We start from the raw sequence: 9826 nt of genomic DNA on the forward strand, positions 1-9826 counted from the left end.
TGTTACAGACAATTTTAGGCTCTGGTTGGAAAATGCTGTAAAGAGTCTAAATCCGCTGAGCCAAGCAAAGTTTCATCTAAAAGTGGCCAAGCAATAGTTTACAATTCCATGACTTCCATGACGCTAGTAATGAAGACACAACGCGATGATCCATTCACATTAATACGTGGCACGCGAGATTAAAATGTCCTTGCTTCGTACTCGTCTTTCCGCGATTATCAGAGCACATCGCTAGATATTCCGTGATCGGACAATACCCAGCTTTGTTGGGTTCACCGAGGTGAGTAGAAAGGGTTAATTTTGTGCATGTTGTGCTGAAAATCTATCGCTAAATGGACATGCATGGTTTAAGTTATTAAACATTTAGAAAACTAAGAGAGGCTCTCAGAGATTGAACTGCTTCCTACTAGGTAGGTGTGAGTGGTCATTATTAGTGGCTACTATTAAAGGTTTATGAACTTTTGTAGAATATGAAACAATATCCATCCATGTTATACCTATTCTGACGAAGATCGTATCAAACCCAGCATGGCTCAATTATCTGCTACTCTAAGGTTTTGTTTTTGTTTTGTTCTTTTTTTTTTTGGGGGGGGGTTAATAACATAATGTAGATTCATGTTTAATTTGTTTATTAAAGAGGTATTGAAGATGTTGCCCATATCTACTAGTTCCTCACTTGTGGCCAGATCAATTGTTTTATCCCTTGTCATGCCAAATGGCTTACACCCAGCCTACAATGTACAGCTAACTTTCGATCTCGACCTATATTGCACAAATACACTGTCGAAACATCTGAAAGACAGCATACTTTATATGGAATTTATGCTTCCTTGTTCACTCGGTGTTACCGCAAAAACATAACAGGAGAATAAATTTACCCTCCCTTGCACCCCCATTCTACCACGAAAATTTGACACGCGAATAATATTGCAGATTATCGCATACATGTAAGTACAAATATAGCCTCATCCGCAAAGTTACAGTTGTACATTGTATGTGCGCAAAATTGTCCATCTCCATGGCATCTTGTTTCTTTTTAATAGTCACAATTAAGAAGATCTGCGAAAAAGAACCGTACCAAGAACATCGGAACTCGGTGTGAAGTAATACACTCTGGAACATCACACGTCACACAGGGATGAACGTCGTAAAAACATAAAGTCTACATCACAGAAGCCGAGAGTCAAAGGTATGAAGAATCTGACGATTATGCGGAAGACAAATTTCATTTCATGTGAATGAAGAGCTCATCGTGATTAGAACTGGTTGTCTGGCAAAAATTATAGTCCCCTTCTCACAACAGAAAGCCCTTTTCAATGTGACTGAGTAGGGGATTTGAACTGCACACTGGAAGTTTCACTGCACACACACACAAATAATTTTCAAGCAGATTTACAATAGAGCGTAGTTTTCCAGCCCAGCATAGCGATGGCTCCGTTCATTACCCAAAGACTTGTTACATACGTGCTGTTGAGTCAATCGTGAATTCTGCAGCGATAGGACCGCATCCTGTGTACGACTCTTTGTGCAATATGGCTAGCATAAATCCTGCTGCTGTTTTCCATTCTTCTCCGACTCTTTTGAGACTGCGCTTGGCCACACACTTTTACACACGTTGATGGCAATAATGGCGTGAAATAGGTTTGTCTGTTGCCTCTCCATGCAGATTGACACAGCCAATGTCTGATTCATCCATTTCACAAAATTTAACACAAACGCAGATTTCTCCCTTTGTTTATACTGCTTATGTACCGGTAGGTGCTTCATACAATTAGAGGATCCGTTTCATTACGAGTTCGTATCACGCGCTTTTGTATTGGCCACATCATCATTTCTGAACAAAAACGCTGAGTGCACATGCGATCCGCTTTGACCGTCGCTACGTCAATCCCGACTGTCCTTGCAAAATTGAACTCGCGTGATGAAAATGTCCGCTACCTTTTCAACTATCTTGGAGCTGCAAATATTGCTTTTGTTTTTACAAGTAATTTTTCGTGAGGGAACTTGGTATGTCTGACTATCTATGATGCAATTTATCTTCCAAAGAATGAGCCTCTTTTTTTTTTTCTCACCACTCACACCTACAGCCTGCCTACTACTACACGTGTACGTGTAGCTTGATCCTGGTATGCTTGAAAAAAGACAATCATTTCTTTTTTTATGAGCAACCACAAAATAAAGAAAAATATTAACACGAAATGAAAAGATTTACAACACAAAATGCTATATATTTACTATATGATAGATATATGTTTTAAGCAGTATAAACTGTACTGTAAATCAACAAATGTTTGTGCATTAAACGGAGTCATGAAATGTCATGTTTGGTAAAATTGTGAACTGTTTGCACTTAGGCCTAAATATTTTTCTCAGCACTATTATGAGAGTGCAACCAGATACAGTAAGCTCTCATAATTCATACTGCCTATTCTTCTCTCTTCTTCTTTTTCTTGCTCCATTTTCTACATCTCTGTTGTCTTCTTCTTCTTCTTCTTCTTCTTCTTCTTCTATCAAACTGCCTTTCATTTGTTGTTACTTTTGTATTTCTCTTTTCCAATGTATCAGAATTTGTAGTTTCCACTTTATAGAATTTATTGAGCACTTGTCAATCTTAATATGGCAAAATGATTATGGGCAAGTCCAAGATAAGGTCCCCTCAGAAGGCAAAATTTCATCTTCGCTCAATATAGACATATTTGGTATCATTTTGAAGCTTACGAGTTGAAGTTTTGATTTCCATGGAGGAAGAAATGATATTATGTAAATTTATGCATATTTAAAGGGCTTCATTTGCATAAATGTAAAACACAGCGTTACGTATGGGACATTTATAAAAATTCACATTTATTCAAAGGAAAGCAAATGATATTTGATTAATATGTGGACATAAGAAGTTCATCAAGTAGTTTAACTTGGCATGAAAATTTAGGGATTATGCAAATGATTATGCAAATTAGCTCGTGTCCTATCATGAGATGTCCCATACGTAACAAATTGAGGTCATTTTTTTAGGTTTTTTCTGAAATTGCTAAGGTTATTTGAATGCCCTTCTGGAAAGTTCTAATTTATTGTTTAGAGAAATTAAATACCAAAGGAAAAAGAAAAAAAAAGTAAAAGAAATATGTTTTATTAGGCATTGAAATAATGTTATGTATGGGACAAATGCGTTACGTATGGGACATCCTCATATATATTGCATGTGATTGCATGTAGCTAGCTGGGAAGGTCTCTCAGTACACAAATGGTCAATCATCCTGAAGAAAGCATCCCAACTTTGTAGCTACTTTTTGAGTTCAGTACTTGACTGAACAATTTTCAGAAAGGGGGAGGGGAAGATGGCAAAATACACAATGAAAATCAGCATTAAAGGGATGGTATAGCTTTTTGTAGAAATGGGGATTCAGTTTTCAACATTTTATGAGATGACTGGAAACCAAAAATATGAAACCAATAATACTAAAGAGCATAAAATTCTAAGACTAGAGGAATTCAAAGTTAATTTGATGGAGATCCAATTTGAAATGGTTGTGATATTAAAAAAAAATATATACAAGTGTAAAGTAAAATGATTTTTTTTTTATTGCAAGTGATACACAAATTGTCCTTATTCAGTTTTCAATAGTAGCCACAACTAACTTCATGGGTATACATACTGAGGTGTGACTCAAATCAATGACCTGACTGCTAGACAGACATCATACATGTACTCGATTACTGGAATTCTATGCAGCAGGTATTGCTTATTTTAAATTAATATTTCTTGTGTCAAGTTGTTTTTTATTGAAACTAAATGGCAAACTGCCCTTCATCAATGGAAGTAAACACTTTAAACTATTCAGTTTTTTAGTTGTAACTATCCTGATAAAAATAGGACATACATACTCAGGTTGGTCATAAAAAATATAGAATATGATCGAATATGATTATGATGGTAAATATTTGGGGGATATTGTTCCCTTGACAATTTGGATCAGTATTTGAGTAATTTCAACTGATTCCACCTCAATAATTATGCAAAAATTTGTTTATGGGTATTTTGCAAAATTATTTTGCAAAATAGCCATAAACATGGTTCTCCACACACTAAACGAATGGGGGACAAAGGGCATGTATACTCATGTTGGTCATAAAAATATGAAAATATGATTGAATATGACTATGGTGGTGAATATCTGGGGAATATTGTTTCCTTGACAATCTGGATCAGTATTTGAGTAGTTTCAACTGATTTTACTTCAATAATTATGCAAAATACCCATAAACATGGTTTTTCACACACTAAATGAATGGGGGACAAAGTGTCCCATACGTAACTGTCCCATACGTAACACGTCATGTCTGTCTTTAATTAGAACCTGTAATTAAAGCTTTTTGCCTAATGACATGAAACTTACCTGTGATAATCTTGAGTGTTGTGACTTTCATCACAGTGAGTTACAAGTTGTAGAATGAAATACTTTCAGAGAGTTTTGAGGTTGAAAAAAATGTTTAAAAAAACAAAAATTTTCTGGTCCCATACGTAACGGCACATATTTTCTCTTCTAGAATATAATTGTCAAGGTCATTTTTCTCAATTTTTTACATGATTATACTTCTCCTAGATATCAATCACCATGATAAAGTTCAATATGATCAAAGGCCATTAACACTATTTTTCAGGTCATAAAAGTCTCTGAATGTCCCATACGTAACGCGCGGGTTATCTTGGACTTGCCCTTATCCAAATTCAGAAATTGGCCTTGGCCTTCGAGCCTTACCACATCAAGACCAAAAAATCAAAATATTGCATTATCCTAGCTTGCCGAACTCTGAGTGAGTATTATGTCAAATTCTTTTTAAAATACTTTTAAAAGGAACAAATTTATGTCTTGAACATTGATCTGCTGGACTTAATTACACAGACGGACGGACAGACACACACAAAGAAAGAAAGAGGAATCCAATAATAGAAACATTATATCAAAAAGGTACTAACATTTTTTTTTTTTTTAAAGTTTGTAAGTAAACCAGGAATGCTCTATTTGCAACCAATTTTTCTCTAAATCAAACACTCAGTGCAAAAGGGTGGTCCACATTTGGAGACTCAAACAAAAGAAACGGGACAGATTATGCAAGAAAAAGAAAAAGAATTCTTTTTGGCTTCACACAGTAGGGCCTACCGGTACTAGAAAGGTCTACAATTTGTACTTTCCCTGACATATAAAATACAAGTGTACTTCACTGTCCTTTCAGCTGTCTTAATCTTTTTTATTTTTTTTTCTCTTGTTGTAATAATGTTCGGTATTAAGTTGATGTATTTTTTCTTCGATGGAATCGGCACTATCATTGAAAAAAAAAAATCAAAACATGTTGTCCAAAATGCAAATGCTTGGGCAACACATCATGACTTGTTTTTTCACAAGCAAAATTCATTTTCCTTTCAGACGACTTGATTTTGAGTCAAGCCACCTGTGGGAGAAAAATATAATTTGAAAGAGGGACAGCTCGACTGATGAAATACACTGGCCTTGGTTCTGCCCTTTCTTCATCTAAATATTCACTCAGGTTGGCGATAGCAGCCAATTCCGCCAGATTGTGGTCAGCCTTTCTCGAAGCCGACTGCATCTCTGACGAAATGCACAGACGTGCTCCATCTCCTTACCCGTCTACTCACAACACAGGACATCATATCGGTTACTCTCTCCTGCTATGGACCTCTGGTGTGGGATGACTGAAGACCTGTCAACGATTATTCCTCGCTTCCTATTTGAAGAAAAATAAACAACACAAATGTATATTAGTATAGAACTTCTATTAAAACTGCACATTTTATACTACTCCAGCAAATGCACACCTACATGTACAATTGTACCAATTGTACAATTGTACAATTGGTAGATGACATACTCCAGTTTGTTAGCAAAATAATCACTTTTCACGATTCCGCCGCCCGCTTACCGTTTGGGCGCCTTCTCTGGAATCATCCCGCGACGCGACGTACGTCGCATCACATCACGCATCCAACACATACCAGTCTGGTATGTGCTGGATGCGTGATGTGATGGACGTACGTCGCGTCGCGGGATGATTCCAGAAAAAGCGCCCAAACGGCGGAATCGTGGGCGGAATTGACGAAGAAAGTGAACTCGTCATACCTACAAAGTGATTATTTTGCTAACAAACTGGAGTATGTCATCTACCCACCTACTCTATCAGTGTGGAATAGTAATTTGGAATATATGGACAAGATCAGGTTAGTACTGATTTAATTTTTCTCGTTACGAATTTGTGTAAAAAGATGTCAGACTTCAGCTTCACGAGGCTGATTCGTGCGCGGAGAGGTGAGAGCCGCAGAAAAAAGCATCGAAAATATTTAGTCGGATCAGGCCGCTAGGTGCGGCAGTCTTGCAATATGCGAACGCGCTGGCGCCCGTGTTTTGATGGGCGCTCTGCATCGGTTGATTAAAACTCGATTTTTGAAAAAAAAAAACAGATAGGATTTTTTCTTCTTTTCATCATGGATAGTGGACATGTGTGTGTAACAAAAAATCACCGTGCAAAGTTGCGACAATTTATACGTCAGATGTGAGATGAATAAGAAGTGAATGGGGGGCCTCATGAGGCGTTCCCCGGGGGGCCTCATGAGGCGGGGGGAGGTCCTCATGAGGAGGGACCATCCTCGTACGCGGGGGCGGTCCTCATGAGCGGGTTTCCCGGACTGATTTGTCCATGGTCTATATAGTTCCATATACATTTCATTTGTACACAATGTATGTACTGCACCGCATGTCAACTTTTTAATACCGTTACCGGTAATTTACCTTTTTGTTACAGTACACCAACAACGCAACACTTCCAGTCCCCTTAGCCTTGGCCTTGCTAGCTCCGGATCGTCAGCTTTTGACGATTACTCAGTGTACATTTTGTATGAGACCTCTCTTTCCGCCATGCATCATGGTCCCAGTCTGTGGCACTGCGATCGCATCATCAAATCAGTCGAGCTCTAGTCGTTCGTGGTTAATTTTTGTACAATGTTCGACAGACATCCGACAAATATTACGTCGAATCTACGTCAGTCTATGTCCGCCTGACCTCCGATCATTACAGAACGCACATTACATACATATATATGTACATGTACAATGTACTTGCCCTAGAACACAGCGACCAAGTCGTGCCAAATCACCTCGCCCCAATCACTCGGACTCGATCTCCATCAGCCATAATCAACTCGTACAGCGTACAATATACATTCAGCAAAAAAAGAAAGTAAACACTTTTTCGAGTTCATGACTTTCATGGAAGATTTTGATGAAAATCAATGTATTATAACTTTACATCATATTAAAGGTAATTTAATTGGCTATCGACCTGGTAGGTCAATATAGAGCGAAACTTTAGGTGTGAGTGAACACATTCGTTTTAGTCCTCCATGGCACAAAAGTAAAAATAGCAAAAATTGACAGTTGGGCAACCTTTGTCATACATGCACGTTCTCTTTTTTTTTTTTTTTTTTAGATATATCAATCAACTTAACCCAGCATCACGGTGTATCGAGAGGTTTGACTGTAACGTATTTTTGTGTATTAATCATCATCATGACTAATTTATGGTGATTTTCAATACAGCATGAAAGTTCGCACTTAACGTCTCGTGGGGCCAGGAGTGGATCTTTGGAGGGGGAGGGGGGGTGTGACCCGATGACAATGGGTCATGACAAGCAACCTAAAAAAAAAAAAGGAGGGGTGTCTCCACATGCTTAAATGCCGATTCTTCTCTCCAAAATATCACCAGACAAGCAAAAATGAAAGTAAGAAAAAGAAAAAAATCTTCACATTTCTTGCTGCCATAAATGCACTTCTCTCCTAAAATCTGCTGACCAGCAAAAAAAAAGCAAACAACAAAAGCAAAAACAAAAAAGCCACTTTTCTCCGCAAATCCACTGAGAAGCAAAAAAAAAAAAAAAAAAGCAGCTAAGGGGGATTTAAACCCCCTAACATCCGCCCCTTTTAAAAAAACAAACAAACATAGGGCCTACATACAAGGGAAAAAAGTTAGAAAAACGCTGGAAAGTTCAATAAGCGATCCTTTAGGATTTTTTCCCCCGGAAGTATCTTTTTTTTTTCTTCTTTTTTTTCGCTGTATTTCGTTGTATTTTACAACCGCTGTTATATACAATATGCCTGGACAGATACTAAAAAAAAAAACAGAAACAAAAACAGGTGTAATACTGGATGTCATGAATGTATTTTGTTACTGAGTGTTAAGTTTCTCTGTGTTACTTCATATGAATTAATGATGTGTATTGTTATTTTTTGTACTTCATTCTGAAATGTGTGTTTTATATATATGTATCTGTGTACATTGTATGCCCCTCGAATGGAAAAAAAATCCATTTTATGGACAATAAATAAATGAATGAAATGAAATGAAATAATCAGATGTAGTTTTCAAATCTCTCCCCAACAATCAAGAAATAGGGTCCCGAATAGGGTCCGTTTCTTCCGAAAAATTCCTGAAGGGATAGGGGTATAGTGCAGCTTCGTGATCTTGAATATTTGCCCCGATTCTCCCCGAAATGTGCTAGTAATAGTCTGCATGTTTTGCTGCAATTCATGCCTAAATTGCCTTCTTTTCACAGGGAATTAGTACATCAATTTTCATTGGTACATTCAGCATGAGAGAGTCTCGAAAGATATATTCCTGTCCATTCAAGTGCTGAAATTGTAATTAACACTCTTCACCTCGGCATTCCTCCTTCATTTTAGGGGATAATTTTGCAAGCTCGCCCAGTATAAGAGCATGTGATGGTGGTGGTGGGGGGGGGGGGGTGTGGGTGCGAAGTTCCCTTCCAAAAGCTATTAATTATATACATCACGTGCTATAGGGGGTCAAAATCTTAACCTATACTGACATCCATTAAAGGGATTGTTTTGTTTTAGTTGAGATGAGGATTCAGATGTTAAATTTTTGAGATATGTAACAAAAAAAAAGAGAAAGTGCTCCCGGTGAAGTAGATTGAATAAATGCAGCAATAGAACACATCAGTGAACGTTTGTGGAAAATCGGTTAATCCGTTCAAAAGTTATGATTCTTTTAAAATAAATTTTAGTGCCGACGTTACGGCTGGATGAGAAGGCTATATCGCTTGTGACATCACACTGGGTTACGGATAATATGAAGCGTTTTGTCTGACACATTTTAGTCGAACATTATAGATTTTGCTCTCGGCCAGTCAGTGATCCACACAAGGATTTCAGTATTATAGCTTATAACAGCTTGTTAAAAAAAAAAATATATATATATCTATATGATAATAATAATCTGACATATCGCTTCATGAAATGGCCCTATAGAACAATGTTAAGGAGCTAGAACTTCAAAATAGGCACCCTACTTCATTTTCTACAATTTCAATTAAAGAGGATTTGACGTATATAGGGCCTACATCTTTCAGAAAGCAGACTGCAAAGTGTTTTGACAGTCCATACCTGCATTGGATGCCACGCCCGATCACTTAGACCCTAAATAATATTACATGTTTGCACATTGCACGCGTTGTGGGATTAGGGTTCAAGCAAAGATCCAAAGAGATTTTCCCCAGGAGAAAAATCTCTTTGCAAAGATCCTACACTCAATAGTTTGTTCAAGTGCATTACATAGGATTGTACTTGGGCTGGGACGTGTTGAAAGGGGGAACATTGCAATGCGAGATGGTAGCGACCGAATTTAGTAGTGGTCGCGTTGGGAACTCGAGTACTCGTTGTTCTGCTTATAAATCGGATTCTGTCAGTAGAGGGCGTTATGTACGTTTTTCTCACCGACGACCTTTTTCCCGTCGGCTCCT

Source organism: Diadema antillarum, unplaced genomic scaffold (genome assembly GCF_040938485.1).
Source record: "Diadema antillarum isolate AM-2024a unplaced genomic scaffold, OU_Dant_1.0 seq00001338_RagTag, whole genome shotgun sequence".
In the NCBI taxonomy this organism is placed as follows: domain Eukaryota; kingdom Metazoa; phylum Echinodermata; class Echinoidea; order Diadematoida; family Diadematidae; genus Diadema; species Diadema antillarum.